The sequence below is a fragment of the Malania oleifera genome, chromosome 10 (genome assembly GCF_029873635.1).
Source record: "Malania oleifera isolate guangnan ecotype guangnan chromosome 10, ASM2987363v1, whole genome shotgun sequence".
Taxonomy (NCBI): Eukaryota; Viridiplantae; Streptophyta; class Magnoliopsida; order Santalales; family Ximeniaceae; genus Malania; species Malania oleifera.
In genome coordinates this window covers 91715116-91732438 of record NC_080426.1, presented here as the reverse complement: position 1 = coordinate 91732438, position 17323 = coordinate 91715116, and the positions used below count along the sequence as shown (strand labels likewise).

The 17323-nt window shown below is 34.4% G+C and overlaps 1 pseudogene; it reads right to left on the bottom strand.

Moving 5' to 3' along the window:
* Positions 1–7912: 7912 nt before the first annotated feature.
* On the bottom strand, positions 7913–13030 carry LOC131166776 (uncharacterized; annotated as a pseudogene).
* Positions 13031–17323: the final 4293 nt, after the last annotated feature.

Below are 17323 nucleotides of genomic sequence, written 5' to 3'. Positions count from 1 at the left end.
ATATATAACATAATTTACATAGAATTTCCATTCTACTCATACCAGACAATTTAGTAGTAAAATTCATACATTTCCTATAAAATAAGTCAACCTACATTTAACATTCATATACTGAAAATATACCTTTAATTTATTACCTAATTATCCTAAAAAATCTTTTACTTTCATCAGTCCATTTTCACATATACATAACTAATAAAACAATTCTAGGTTCAGAAATCATAATTTAAACGGTTGACATTTTCAACCCATACGAAAACATATATATATATATATATATATATAAAACATAATTCATTTATCCGTTCAATTCATAAAATCGGGTCTAATATATATTCTCCCTTACTTGCTATCTTGAACTACGCCAACAAGGACCCCAAAACGATGCCTGCGACGCTCACTCGAACCCTGAATTACAAATCTTAGTTCTATTAAATCAACCCTAAATAAAATATTATTTTAACATTTCTTAGACTCATAAATTCCCAATAAACATTTAAACTTCCAAATATAACCAATTTACCTAATTTCCCAAAACTCACTCTCACTTTGGAGTGGTACTTAGAATACCCAAATTGAAAATTTACTCCGACCAAAATGACGACGATCGAGACTAGGACCCCATGGTGGTGCCCGGTCGTCGATTTAGCTGAAGATCTAAGGAGAAAGTAAGGAAAAAGTGAGAGTTTACCTTTTCCTATGAGTGGTGCCTACGTTGCTCCCACGATAAATCCACTCTGGTAGAAATGTCGGCGACAAAACTAGGAATCCAACGGTACCTTCTGTTTTCCGATCGGCGGAATATTCACCGATAAATTTTAGAGAGAGAAAGGTGGCCATGGAGGAGTGAGAGTTGGAGAGAGAAATGAGAGGCAGTACTGGCATGAAGCTTCTGTAAACAATTGGAAATTGATTTCCAATTCAATTCTTTCATTTGGATTGCTTCCAAAGGAAGCATCCAACCCACTAACCTATATAACAATATTATATCTACTTTAACCTATATATATAATACCATAAACTTACATATATATATATATATATTATATTATATTAACCTTAATTTCAAATGCCATGAAACGCATTTAATGCATTCCACTTATATTTAATTATATTATATTATTACTTTATTATCTTACTTTAACCATTATAACATTATATTAATATTATACATACATACATATATATATATATATAAATACCCACATTACTTTATCCCTATATATATACTTATATATTCATCCTATTATTTATTTCATTAATTCAATTTAATAATAATAATTTATTAGTTAATAATATTATTATTATTTTTTCCGAGTCTTCACAAATTAGTCCAAACATGTCTTTGGATTATTGGAAAATAATGTGGGTTAAGATGCACAAAAAAAAAAAAAAAAAAAACATGAAGAGAGGATTTATTTGGTTTATAAGTTAGGATTAAATCATTGTCCTAAGGGTAAATTTGCATCTCTTTGTGTAGGCGATACTAACAAGATCCTCTCCAAGATAAAACATAGGCTTATAACGATTTTCTTACTAATGGCACGATGAGAGTGAGATGTTGTTGAACAAACACTATTAATTTGCCCAACTAATATATAGAAAATAGGAAATTATACTGGGAGAGAGATGGTAAGTTTTAATGTATGTTGTTGTGGTGATAGTTTTCCTATTTATAAAGAGATTGGTGCTTATTTGAGTAGGTGTGAGAGAAAAGAGATGTATCCTTCTCAACATGTTTCTCCATTTAAAATTCTAAAAAATAAAGTAAAAAAAAAAAACGTTGAGAACAGTTTTGAAGCTTTTCCAATGAATGATCGAAGGCGTACTTTAAACTAGTGTCAATGTCAACAATCTCTTCCCTTGGTACTGCAAATGCCTTAACTATTGTCAATTATAGCTCCCAAATAAAGTCCAACAACTTTCCTCTGTGGATGACTCTGATTTGTTAGCTATGGCCCCAAGGTGCCATGAAAACATTGTTTTGTCACTCACACCAATTTCGTATCATATTTTATCATTCAAAGATTATGGTGGAGAGATTAATACCACATTTTATTTATTGGAAAAAGACATGATTAAGATCCAATTACAAAGTCCTGGTGCATTATGCATTACAAGGACATGGACAAAAATGAACTAAATGAACAATTCTGCAAAATATTATTAAAAGAAAGATTGGTATATCGTGTTTCAAGAGAAGTCCATAAAACAAAGTCAATAGAGTTCCACCATAGTCTATTATTCAATTTGAATACTTGAATTCATAACTTAGAGGTGGAGTAAAAAAAAACTATGAAAAAACAATTTAGACGCCAAACTAAGATGATGGTGATGGTTTGTTAACGAAACTAAGTATGTATTGTGGAAATCCCGAGTATCCTTGGGTATATTGAGTAAATTAGAAAAGTAGGTAAATATAGAAGATTGTATATTATTGAGAGTGATTCTGTAGGGAGACTGTTTCCATATTTAGAACCTTTGATTGTAATATATATTGTAAATTGGGATGTACAAAGACTGAATTCAAGAAATACAGAAATTTCATTCTATTTTCATGATGTTTGATTACGGCCCAAAAAATAATGTGGTAATTGTAGCACAACTTTGGGGTGTCGATTCCACAGGGAGATGGAAAAGGGAACACAAATGGGGCAAATAACAATAAAAAGAATAGTAAATGATTTTTAAGGAAAAACAAATGACTTCTTTTTAGAAAAATTTAAAACTTAGATTATTTTTGTGGATAGAAAATCAAGTTTGCAAGAACCAAGACATCGAGAATCCCTCTCACAAATCAGATAATCAATCTATTTTTCATCCATTAGTTTTCTCAACTGGAGATTTCACATCCCAAATCCTCAATCGGAAGATATAGAATAACAAATCTTTGATAAATTCAAAAGTAAATTTTATAAATATTATTTATCTCGTTAAAAACTCAAAAACTATTTACTTTGTTAACAAAATCTAACGACAACAATATATCCGGAGACAATATCGTAGCAGAAGAGTAATGTAACAAAATTAATAGTTTGTCTTGAACATATTTATGGATCCTTACAATTTTATGGAAGAAGCATGACTGAATCCATGAAAAATTCAGATATATGAATATTCAAGCATGAAATCAAAAAAATAACAATTGATGAACGATAAATAGAAAATATAAAAACATTGAAGAACAATAATATGGATTAAAAACAAATTGAAATACCTTTATTTGATCAAGTTCATCCCTATCCAAGGCTAGGGAATTAGTTCCTTATCATAAGATGAAAGAAAAATAAACCCTCAAGACAACCTTTACAAAACCCAGCCCCTAGTCGTACCCTTTCTTCACACAAAGTTTTGCTTATATATCTCCCTCTCAAAACCCTAAAAAATGGAATAACATGAAAAATAAAATAAAAAACACTGAAAAATATCCTCTAGCTTTCGGGCTTGGATTGCGGCTCACTTTTGGCCCAGTAAACGTTCATACTAGTGAAATACTATCTCACCATGAATTGTATCTCTTTTTGTAAGCTTTCCAACGCCATTTCTCTAATCTAGGTGGTTGATCTTCTTCATTTATGCTGAGGGTTGACTTCCAAATCTTTTTAACATCATTCCTATGATAAAAATCATTAAAAATTAATTAGAATTAAAAACTTTATAAAATGAAGATCAAGTCAGAAACTTACCACTAACATATTCAAATTGTCCTTATAAATTAGCAAATAAACAAGAAAAAGTAATGTTCAGAGTGCACTTTTATGCACTCATCACACTCCCCAACCAGCTTATTGCTAGAACCTAGCAATTGAAGCAAAATTAAGCAAGAATATTCAAACACTCAAAATAAGGCTTTCTCAAAAGATCAATAGTGCTATCGAAGTTTGTTTATCAAAACACTCAGAATTTGCGCGTGCGCGCATGTGTGTGTGTGTGTGTGTGTGTGTGCGCGTGCGTGTTAAGCCAATAACCATATTACTATCAAACCCAAATACATACAATGTCGAGAACAACCAGAACAAAAGTTTTGACTTCAAATCTCACAAGGGTATATAATACTCATTGAAGAATCACTCCAAGATTTTAGAAAGGTTGTCCACTCAAATGTATGGAAAGAGTAAATGCATGTGAATAAAGGCATAAGACAAAATTGATCTCACGAAAAAAATATCATCTATTGGGAACTCAACCAATCATTCCACCAAACCCACTTAGGATCAAAAGGTCAATTGAAAGGGTTGTAATGAGGTTAGGGTTAAGCTGAAAAGAACAAAGGATAAAGGAATTCAAAAATAGATTCAAGTAAATACTAGGGGTCTTCTAAAGATTGTATAATATACACCACTTCCCAACAATTTATTCTCTTCTTTCAACTAATTTCTTTTCAACTCAACACATTCTTCTTCCCATTTTTTCTTCTTCTTCTTTATTATTATTTTTTTCATTGATGAAGCTTGCAAGCAACAATACAAACCATCTCAATAAATTTCTTATTCCCTTTTCTCTTTGTTTTTTTTTTTCTTTTTCAAACCTGCAATTTATCCCCCCTAGCAGATACTCAAATATTAAGGGTAGGAAAATATTACTTTCAGGCTTAACTCCAATATGGAGTGGATACGAAAATATTTAGGTTAATAAAGAAAAAGGCTTACATTTTGGCTCAAAGTAGCTTCTAATGGATAAAATCACGGTAGGCTTGAAAGGCTCAAACTTTATCCTACATTGACCTTTATCACTTCCTAAGTATAATCAAGCAAGCATACTAGAAACCATGTAATGACATTCCCAAAAGATAACCACATAAGAAAAATAATGAGACCATGCAACAAAATAATGTCAAAGAAAAAATAATAATAACACCGAATATGATAAACTCTCTCTAAGGAATGAGAATGGCTTAATGTGACGACCCGAAGAATAACGATATTTAAATAACCCAAGGAATTTCCTAATGGCCTCGTCGACGAACATAGGGGATTCGTCAACGAGGGTACAAGAGGGTCTCGTCAACGAGGGCATGTTTCGTCGACAAGAAAATACCGAGAGAATTTTTTGGGCAATTCTGAATTTCGTCGACGAAGGGGATAGTTCGTCGACGAATTTCCTATTAGACTCGTCGACGAGATGACGTGGCTCGTTGATGAAGGTCCCGGTATAAATAGCCCTAACCTTGGTTTAATTGCAAAAATTCGATGAAAGTCTTCCCCCCCTCTCTCTCTCTCTCTCTCTCTCTCTCTCTCTCTCTCTCTCTTCTACGGTCTCTCCTCCATCCCTCTTCGATTTTGGCCCCGTCAGTCGCCGGATCGACGATCTGAGACCACCACGACGCTTTTGGTGAAGTTCTCTCCAAGTTTACCTGGGCGGATCGTCGATGGGATCGAGTTGAATTTCTTCCCAAAATCAGGGTAAGACATTTTATTAAGTTTTTAGCCTTCTGGCAGTTGTAGGAAATGATGGAGATAGAAATAATGATATGATGTTCTGGCGAATGTTGTTTTCAGGGTGTTGAGTAGGAAGCCCTGTGGGTATTGGACCAGTATACCATAGGGGCTTTCCAGTAGTCAAGTAAGGGAAATATGCTATACTTGGAAACGTTTTGTTTTACGATTTCAGCACGAACTATATATTTTTATCAAATTATTATTCGGATTATATATATTTACAATTTTTGGAACTTGATAATATTAATATTTATTTGTGTGACTTGAGTTGATAATAGAACAGTACTATATTTATAGAATTTGTGAATATCATGTTCATAGTTATTAACAGAAATAGCATGATATTTGCATGTTTATAGAATGACGAATTTTTCAGTGTACAGTATACTTAGAAATATGCATTTTCAGTAATTTCAGAATAACATGTTTATTAGTACCATAATGCCCCGATATACAAATATTCAGACAGTAGTTCAGTTATACAGAAATAAGATTTTCAGTCAGTTATTTAGAATTTCAGATAAATTCTACGGGGTTATGGTTATTTTAGAAACTATAGTAAAAACAGTATATTACAGATATCAGTTACCTATATAGTATCAGACCCTGATGGATCAAACAGCAGAGCACGGTACCGTAGCTACAAATATTCAGTTCAGAGTGCAACCACATTACTGAGACAGTAAGTGGTATGAGGTCGATCGTGCCTACATCGGGATAGGCTCTCCATCAGATCTGGATTGAGGGGGCCAATCAGACTATCGGAGTTCAGTTGACTCACCCTGGTCGGCCAGCCAGGATAGGTCCCACCTTCGGGCCGCACAACCCTGTCATGAGGGGTTAAATCATAACATACAACCATCCAGAGAAATTTCTCAGATATTATGAATACTATCATATTTTCAGAAATAGTAGTATTAATATGAAAAGTAATTTCATACAGATTGGCATATTCAGTTATGTAGTTAATGGTTTTATTATACGTTATGTAATATCAGCACTTTTGGATTCAATTATTCATATCATTCTTAAATCGGATTATTTTTACCAAACTATAGCTCAATAGACACACCCTAATAATAACATGTTTCGTCTTACTGAGCGTTGGCTCATCCCAGTGTTGAATTATTTTTCAAGTGAACTAGCTAGGCGAGCGGGGCAAGCTCGCAGGTAGAGGGGTTGTTATATTGCCCTTTTTGAGAGTGAGTATTTTTCGGTAGCATGTTTTTGTAAACCCTTGGTATCAATAAGGGTAGTTTCGGGAAAACAGTGATGATTGTATATTATGGGTTGGTTTGATACTCTAGTATTGTATTATGTGTGGTTTTATTTTATATGATTTGCCTTCCGCTATTTAGGTTAATGATTCAATTTAAAAACTAGGAAAAAAAATCTTATTTTATTATCAGGTCGTTTCACTTAACTGCTCACAGGTGTTTTAAGTCTCAACTTAAGTTTGATTTTTCTCTGATTGTATGCATTTGACATCCATCAAACCATAATAGCTTACATGCACTTAAAAGAATGAAGTGCGTAAATAAATAACTAAGATAGCACAATTTACTCAATTGAATACTCTATTATCATGCTCAAATACCCAAGCCAAATTCATGTAAACAGACATGCTTGAATCTACACCCCCTCCAACCTAAACCCAACATTGTCCTCAATGTTTATGAACAAAAAGAAATGTTACCATAAAATCAAAAGGGGAAAGATATCACCTGAATTATTGAGTATAGATCCAAAAATGTGGTACACTCCTACAAAGTTAACTAAACAAAACAAAAAACAAAAAACAAAAAATGATTAAAAGAAAAGAAGACAAAATAAAACAAATAAAGAAAAGCATACCTGCATGGTGTGGTCAAGGTTGATAGACCGGATCCTTAAGTGGAATTTCTTCCACTTCCCAAACTTGCCTATCAATTAATACTTTAAGGGGTTGACCATTTACTTTAAAGATCCGACCATCCTTAGGATCCTCTATTTCTACCGCCCCACTTACAAAAACATTCTTCACTACAAAAGGGCTAGTCCACCTAGACCGAAGTTTTCCTGGGTGCTTATGGAGTCTAGAATCATATAAGAACACTCGATCATTAGGCTTAAACGTTTTTCTCAAAATATTTTTATCATGAAATGCTTTCATTTTAGCCTTATAGATTCTAGAGTTCTCATAGGCATCATTTCTCAATTCCTCTAACTTGGTTTACTAAAATTTTCTAAGTTTACCTGCTTCTCCCATATCAAAATTGAAATGCTTGATAGCCCAATAAGCTCGATGCTTGAGCTCCACAGGTAAGTGGCAAGGCTTTCCAAAAGCAAGCCTATAAGGTGACATACCTAAGGGAGTTTTGAAAGTTGTACGGTAGGCCCAAAGCGCATCAACTAATCTCAAAGACCAATCTTTGCGATCCGGGTTGACCGTTTTTTTCTAAAATTTACTTAATTTCCCTGTTTGCAAGTTTTACCTATCCACTTGTCTGGGGGTGGTAGGCAATAGACATCTTATGTACCACCCCATATTTTTTCATCAAATCCTCAAAAGAACGATTGCAAAAATGTGTACCCCGATCACTAATGATAGCACGTGGTGTACCAAATCGAGATAACACATCCTCTTTGAGAAATTTAATTACCGTCCTATTATCATTGCTCCTGCAAGTTGCTACCTCTACCTATTTTGACATATAATCTACTGCGACAATAATATATTGATATCCAAAAGAAGGAAGAAATGGTCCTGTAAAATCAATACCCTAACAATCAAAAATCTCAATCACTAAAAGTGGGTTTAAGGGCATCATATTACGATGAGACATAACTCCTAACTTTTGACACTTTTCACATGAATAACAATAAGTATTTGCATCCTTAAACAAGGTGGGCCAATAAAATCCACACTTCCGAATTTTTGCAGTGGTTTTATTCATTGAAAAGTGGCCCCCACAAGCTTGGGAATGACAAAATTCTAAGATGCTAGAAATCTCCTTATCAAGGTTGCAACGCCTTAAAATTTGGTCAAGGAAGTATTTGAAAAGAAAAGGGTCATCCCAATAGAAATTACATACCTCAGTCATGAACTTCCTCTTATCCTGAGCACTCCAATCCACCGGTATCTCACTTGCAGCCAAATAATTCACAATATGAGCAAACCATGGTAGAGAAGTAATAGAAAATAAATGTTCATCGGGAAAATCATCCCTGATTGGCAGGTGGTTAGAATTGTCCTCAAATGTGAGCCTTGAGAGATGGTCAGCCACTACGTTCTCCACTCCCTTTTCGTCTTTGATGGTGATGTCAAATTCCTGCAAAAGTAAAATCCACCGTATTAGTCACGCCTTAGCATCCTTCTTTGTAAGAAGATACTTAAGGGCTACATGATCTGTGAAAATAACAATAGGAGAACCAATCAAATAAGCACGAAACTTATCCAAAGTAAACACTATAGCTAGTAACTCTTTTTCAGTAGTGGAGTAATTCATCTGAGCACTATTTAGAGTTCGACTAGCATAGTAAATAACAAAAGGCCTCCCCTCCCTTCGCTGTCCAAGAATAGCACCTACAGGAAAATCCCTAGCATCACACATGATCTCAAATGGTAAAGTCCAATCAGGTGGCTGAATTATGCGTGCTGAGGTAAGCTTGCCAATTAGCGTTTTGAAGGCCTCGTGACAAGCTTGTGTCCACTCAAATGGGACATCTTTAGTTAGAAGGTCACATAGTGGTCTAGATATGGTGGGAAAATTCAGTACGAACCTCTTATAAAAGCCCGCATAACCAAGAAAGGATCTCACATCCTTACTGTCCTAGGTGTAGGCAACTTAGAAATTAATTCAATCTTAGATTGATCAACCTCTATCCTTAGAAATTAATTCAATCTTAGACTGATCAACCTCTATCCCCCTAAAAGAAATAATATGCCCTAAGACAATACCTGAAGATACCATAAAGTGGCATTTTTCCAAATTCAAAACCAATTCCTTCTCTTCCCAACGAGTCAACACTCTCTCTAAATTCAATAAGCATAAGCATGCATCAAAAGAAGATCCAAAAATAGTCAAATCATCCATAAAAACTTCCACGCAATTTTCAACCATGTCACTAAAAATGCTCATCATGCAATGTTGAAAAGCAGCAGATGCATTACACAATCCAAATGACATTCTACGAAATGCATAAGTGACTAACTCTAAAAATGAGCAGCTTGAAAACTATCCCAAGTATAGGAATTCAGTTGTATAATAATTAGCCCAAAGGCCAGATCGTCTCCTTGGGGAATGCAGTTTAGTTCCAAAATTTGTGTAATTCCAAAAGAAATTAAGAAAAGACAAATTACTAAACACAGTTCAGATTCAGTTCTTGGGATTTTTGGGATTTTTGTAATGAAACTTAAAATAATGTAAATCCTAACTGAAAATTTATCATGCATAAAAATAAGTAAATAAATGCCAAATTTAATGCTAGAATAATGAAAGAAACAAGTCCTGCAATCATTCTATTAAATAAAAATACTAACTTTAACCATAAACCCAAATTAAAATAAACTCTAACTAAATAAAAATACTAACTTTAATAGTAAAAATATCCAAAGAAAATATTTAAATGCTAACAAAGACTCCAAATAAGAAAAACAAACTGAATAATGACCCAAACAAATATTAAAGATTCAACGCAAGACTTAAAAAAAACAATCTAAACTGAATAATTTAACTAAAATAAAATTCCAACGACAACTTTTTATTAAACAAATAAACTAAAGAAAGGGAGTAGAAGAAAGAGAAAGATTCAATTTTAAAACTAATTAACAATATTTAAATAACAAGAAAATAAAACTAATTTTTTTATAATAAAAATAGATCCAACAATTGTTTAAGATTCAAAAAAAATAAGGAGAGAGAGAGAGTAAGTCATATGGAGGGTTGCTGCTGCTTCTGTTCTCTACGCACCCGACCTCCTTCCAAGTTCCCCTCCTAAAAGCTAAAAAAAAAAACCTAGCAAGAAACTACTTTTATTCTCACCCTCCTCCCCATTTTGACTTTTCAATATCAATTCAAATGAAAAAGGAACTCCCAATGCACACAGCCCCTAAGCAAACTTTTTCAGCTTGCTGCATGTGACCCTCACATGGTCACATCAAGCTCTTTTTCTTCTTCTTTTATTTTTTTTCTCATTTTTTTTTTTTGTTTCCCATCGAACATGCCCGAGTTTGACAATCTTAGAGCTTGTAGCTCTCAAAACTCAAAACACAAAAGTTGTAGAGAATTTCCTCAGCCTTCCATAAAATTTTGAATCATCTTGATCGGAGCTCGGGTGAGAAAGTTACGCCCATATTACGAAGTAATGTCTAAATAGTTCATAAAAACAGCATATGGTAACTTCACGTCTGATGTAGACCTTGATGTAGCCAGTATCTCTAAAAATGCAAAACATGAGAGTTGTAGAGGGTTCTTTTAAATTTTTATATCATTTTGAATCATCTTAATCAAAGGTCGTATGAGAGAGTTACGCACAAATTACAAAATAGTGTCGAAAACAGCCTCTCTTGCATGCACGACTCAGCTTCTGAAAATTATCCTTTAAATGTCCATGAAAATCTCGGATGCTCATGGTCTTGATTTGGACTCCGCCTCATGTACACGACACTTCTTCATGCTCACAACCCGTGTACATTCTAATTTCGGATTTAATTTCTAGAATTTTTCCTACAATAATAAAATACAAAAACCCGTAAATTATTGAATACAATTTCAAATATAATAAATTGGGTGCAATGTTAAAATATTGAACATAATTAGGCATTTAATTAAAATTATAATCCTTAATGCATAAAATTAGATGCCTAATTATGCAACTTTGACGCATAATCAATAAGTACCAAAAAGACAAGTGAAAGTCGTTTTATCTTGGTCTTCTAATGCAATTTCAATTTGATAAGAACCAAAATAACCATCCAAGAAGCACTAGAACAGATGACCATCCACACGCTCAAGAATTCGATCAATAAAAGGAAGAGGAAAATGGTCTTTCCGGATGGCAATATTCAATTTTCTATAATCAATGCACATCCGCCACCCAATCACAAGTTTTGTTGGAACTAACTCTCCTAGGTCATTCTTCACCACAGTAGCACCTGACTTTTTTGGAAAAACCTGTGTGGGACTCACCCATTTACTATTAGCAATAAGATATATGATTCTTGTATCTAATAGTTTCAACACTTCATTCTTCACCACTTCTTTCATAGTGGGATTAAGTCTACGCTAGGGGTCTCTACGAGGGTTGGTTCTTTCCTCCAAATTAATTTTATAAGAACAAACCAGGGGACTAACTCCTTTTATACCAGCAATGCTCCAACCTAAGGCTGACTTATACTCACTTAGGGTTCGAATTAATTTTTCACTTTGAGACTCAGATAATTCAGATGAGATAATAACAGGAAATGTAGCACCTGGACCAAGAAAAGCATGTTTTTAAACCATAGGCAGAGGCTTCTATTCAACCTTGGGTGCTTCCACACTTGAAGGAATTTGTTTTTCACCTTTCTCAAGCAACTCCTCAAACTTTGGTTGCCATGCCCGAGTGCCATAATCCTGAGTTCTATAAAAAATAGCACAAATATCAACTACATCAGATGGATTACTAATAGAATCAAACTCAGAATTAACAAGAAAATACTCAAGGGGATCAAAATCACAGGTTGTAGAAACTCTTCTATCCATAAGTGAGTCAATCATGTATGTCCGGTGACCCTCGTCATCATCTTCTGGCTGTTTTGCAATATGGAAGATACTCACCTCGAGAGTCATGTTTCCAAAAGACAGCTTCATGAGCCCAATCCTGTAATTAATAAGAGCATTAGTAGTGGCAAGGAAAGGCCTACCTAAAATCAAATGAATTTTAAAAGTAGTATCAACAACAGAGCTAGTGTCAAGAATTAGGAAATCAAAAGGATAATAAAATTTGTCAATTTGAATTAAAACATCCTCTACCACAACCCAGGGTACTTTGACTGAATGATCAGCCAATTGCAATACCACAGTGGTTGGTTTGATTTCTCCCAACCCCAACTACAAATAAATAGAATATGGCATTAGATTCACGCTAGCTCCTAACTCTAGCAAAGCTTGCCTAAACTCATGATTTCCAATGCTGCATGCAATGGTTGGGCAACCAGGATCTTTGTACTTGGGAGGAATTCATTGCTCAATTAGAGCACTAACTTGTTCTGTCAGGAACGTTGTCTTCTTCACATGGTGCTTCCTCTTAACTATACACAAATCCTTGAGAACTTTTGCTTAAGTAGGAACTTGTTTAATCACATGCAAAGGAGGAAGATTGATTTTTAATTGCCTTAGATTCTCTAGGATTTCATTGTTAGGATCCAAAGTTCATTTGCTTGATTTTAAAGCTTGAGGGAATAGTGCTTCAACAGTACTCTTTGTCACCTCTAGTTCCTTGGGCAACTCGGCATCACTACTATCTTGATTCTTTTCCACATCCTCTGATTTGTTCGCTATAGGGATGTGTAATGACTTACCGTTTCGTGTCACAATGACATTCACATCCTTCAAATTCTTTTGCGCCATGTGTTGACCATGGGGTGCAGACTGAGCTTGAGAAGGAAACTTCCCTCGCTCATTCACACTCAAGGAGCTTTTCAATTTGGACACTTGACTCTTTATCTCCTTGTTTTCTTCAAGTCTTACCCTGTGCCTTAATAAAAGCATACAAAGTGTCTTCTAAAGGACTCCTAGAAGATGAAGGTGCATGATATGGTGCAGGATAAGATCTAGGAAGTTGTGCAGGCAGCTGGTTTTCAGACTTCTAGCTAAAATTGGGGTGATTGCGCCACCCTGGATTATAGGTATCAAAGAAAGGTGTAAAAGGCTTCTTGTACACACCTAAGGCATTACATTGTTCCTCATACATCCCTCTAATCTCAGCAAATATGGGACACTACCCAATTTTTCATGCCAATTTTTTTCCTATAAATAATTGTAAAATTTTACTACTCGGATACCTTCTAATAAAAACCAAACCATCATCACGGAACAGATAGAGACCGTGGAATCTGGAACTCAATAAACTACCTATGCAGCGGAAGGTAGAGTACATATAACCTCATCGATATATACAATACTCAAGTGTCAGAATTTTTCCAAAATATGCATACATAACCATTCCCAAAATGCCCTCACCAAGACCTAGGGACTACTCAAAAATGACTTCCCAAAAACACTCACCTTACAGACATGGCAGTACTATAGTCCCCTCTATCTGCGAGCCTGATCTACTCACCTAACTGGATCACCTGAAAAATGTTAAATCACTAGGATGAGATAACGTTCAGTAAAATGAAATATGCTATTACTAGTGTGTGGCAAATGAGTTTACATAAGTATAAAATCTAATTTAGAAATACTGCAAATAACTGAGTCTGAGAAAACATGTATAATTAATACACAATATAGATCATACCTATGTTACTTAACATAAACTGTTTTTTCTGAATATTCTATTCATAATACTTCTAATATTCATAGGTATATCTACGGTTTCTGTAAATATGGATATATATATAATAACTAAGAAAGTTTTCCCTAGATGGATAGTTGAAAGTCATGATTTAACCCCTCATGGCAGGATTGTGCGGCCTGCTGGCGGGACCTATCACTACCTGGTCGATTAGGATAAGTCAACTGAACTCCAAAAGTTAGATTGACCTCCTTGACCCTAACTAACGGGGAGCCTGTTCACAACATATGTACGATCGACTGCTGAAAATCCACACACTATCTGAGTTATGTGGTTGCACTCTAAACTAAAAATAGTTACGGTACCGTGCTCTGCTGACTGAATCTGGTCCATCAGGGTCTGATACTATATATATATATATGTGTGTGTGTGTGTGTGTAACTGATATTTCTATATTACTGTTTTACCATGATTTTGAAATAACCATAACACTATAAAATTGATCTGAATAATCTAAATAACTAACTGAATATTTAATATTTGCATATTTGAATATCTGTCTGAATATCTAAGTATCTGGGTGTTATGGTTCTGAAATCATGGTATTCTGAAAATGCTGAAAATATATGTTTTTGTACGTATACTGTAAATCATGGTATTTTGGAAATACTATAAATCATGCTTCTGAATATTCTATAAAATTTCTATCTATATGTATACTGGAAATTCATCGTTCTTTAGAACATGTATATTCCATGCTTTTTTATGCTAACATACTATAAAACATGATATTTGTAAATTGCATAAATTCTTTATTAATCTGTTACGAGCTCATGCCACACAATTAAATAATTAGATTCACCTGCTCTAAAATCTATATTTTTTGTTACACTAATATTTTATGATCTGAATAATAATCTGGTAAAACATATAATTTTTATTAATAATTATACTAAAATTTCTTAACATAGCATATTTCCCTTACTTGACTATCTGAGCACTAAATGCTATTTAAAATCTCGCGCGTGCAGCGTTCATAATTTCATTATCCTGAGATAACACACGTATAATATCCCAATCAAACAACTGAATTCACCTTAGATAATTATCACATACATATTCCCCAAATCCACATATGCACAATTTATAGACTATAAACCATGTATCATGTTACCTGGGTTCCTGAAATATCACCCATTGGGGTCCCCAAAACACCCTATTCCTGAAAATATAATACCCTGATTTTACTTCACAAAACTCTAGTATATTCTCATAAAATACAGAATCTAGGCTTAAATGAACTTAGTAATACTAACAATGCCCAAATAATATACTTACCTTGGTTTTGGAATGGTTCCCAAACTTCTCAAATCAACATTTTGCTCTAACTATATTGTAGAGAATCTCCCCAGGATCACAGTGGTAGCTTCTGATCATCGAACCGGGGAGAGACAAAGCAGTAAACCTAGAGAGAAGTGAGAGAATGCGTTTTCTAGAGAGAGAGGGAGAAATTGTGCCTCGAATTTTTGTAGAAAAATAATTTTTAGCCATATATAGAAAGTTTGTCCATGTGGACTCTTCGATGAGACACGTTGCCTCATCAACGAGTCACTGAAGGGAGCTCATCGAGGAACACCTTCTCCTCGTCGACGAGTTTTAGGTTCTGGAACAGGTCTCTTGGTAAGTTCTCGTTGATGACACATGTGTTCCCGTTGATGATCTCAAAAGCCCTACTCGTCGACGAGCACTTCTACACTCGTCGACGAGACCCTGTTGAAATCCCTTTTAAAAAAAAATTCCTTTTTCCCTCCTTTATTTTATTATTTAATCACTATAATTCTTCGGGTCTTTACACTCTTGGGCGAGGTGATCTACCCCGCCACACACAAAACATGGTCTAATAGACTCTGCATGGTTAGCCACATGTGTTGGCTTTAAGTCATTAGTATTTAACACCTCTAGCTCCCTAGTAAGCATCTCAACCTTAGCCTTTAGGTTATATTCTTCCCTCAGATGGTAAATTCCACCACCATTTGGGTTTCCTGCAAGTCGTGACCTATTTGTGCTCTTAGTAGCACTAGGTCCTGTTCATGCGTGGACTTTTTCTACTATGTCATTCAAATATTCAATGGCCTGATTAGGATCTTTCTGTAAGAACTCACCATTACACATCATCTCCACAAATTGGCGCTCTCTAGGTGTAAGTCCCTTATAAAAATAGCTCACTAAGCGCCAATTCTCATACCCATGGTGGAGACACAAATTTAACAATTATTTAAATCTCTCCCAAACTTGGTATAAAGTTTCATTCTCTTTCTAAACCAAGGTTGAGATTTGTCTCTTCAAAGCATTTGTTTTGTGATGTGGAAAATACTTATGAAAAAATGCTTGAGTCATCTCAACCTATGACCCAATCGAATGTGGTCTCAATGAATACAACCAACTATTTGCTCTTTCTTTTAAAGAAAATGGAAAAAATTTAAGTCTGACTACGTTCATTGTACTACGTTGATTATGAAAAGTTGCAACTACCTTTTCAAATTCCCTAATGTGCACATATGGGTTTTCATTTTCAAGTCCATGAAAAGTGGGGAGAAGTGGAATCATCCGCGGATTAAAATCAAAATGCGGCACATTAGGTGGAAGCATGGTACATGAGGGTGTGGCAGTGTGTGTAGGATGGAGACACTCCTGAAGAGTTCTAATGGGTTGGTCCTTATGATAACTCATTGTGAATGAAGATTGTGATGCATTGGATGTTGTATTTGAATCAGGAGGCGTATTAAATAGATTCAAAAAGAGAATGTCCGTATTAGAATCAATGTCGGGTCTCTTTGCGAATCTACCTAATTCATCCCTATACCTATGCATACATTTAAAAAAAATAAAAATAAACTACTTTACCAAAAAAAAAACTAAATAAAATAACAGAGAGAGGAACGAGATTACCGCCCTTGATGAATCAATTCAATAAAATATATTCCTCACAATGCTCCTTGTTGTACCGTCTCCTCGGCAATGGCGCCAAAATTTGATTACGCGCAAAGAATAATGTAGTAGTTATAGCACAGTTTTGGGGTGTTGTTTCCACAGTGAGATGGAAAACGGAACACAAATGGGCAAATAAAAATAAAAAGAATAGTAAATGATTTTTAAGGAAAAACAAATGACTTCTTTTTAGAAAAATTTAAAACTAAGATTATTTTTGTGGATGGAAAATCAAGTTTGCAAGAACCAAGGCATTAGGAATCCCTCTCACAAATCAGATAATCAATCTATTTTTCATCCATTAGTTTTCTCAACTGGAGATTTCACATCCCAAATCCTCAATCGGAAGATATAGAATAACAAATCTTTGATAAATTCAAAAGTAAATTTTATAAATATTATTTATCTCGTTAAAA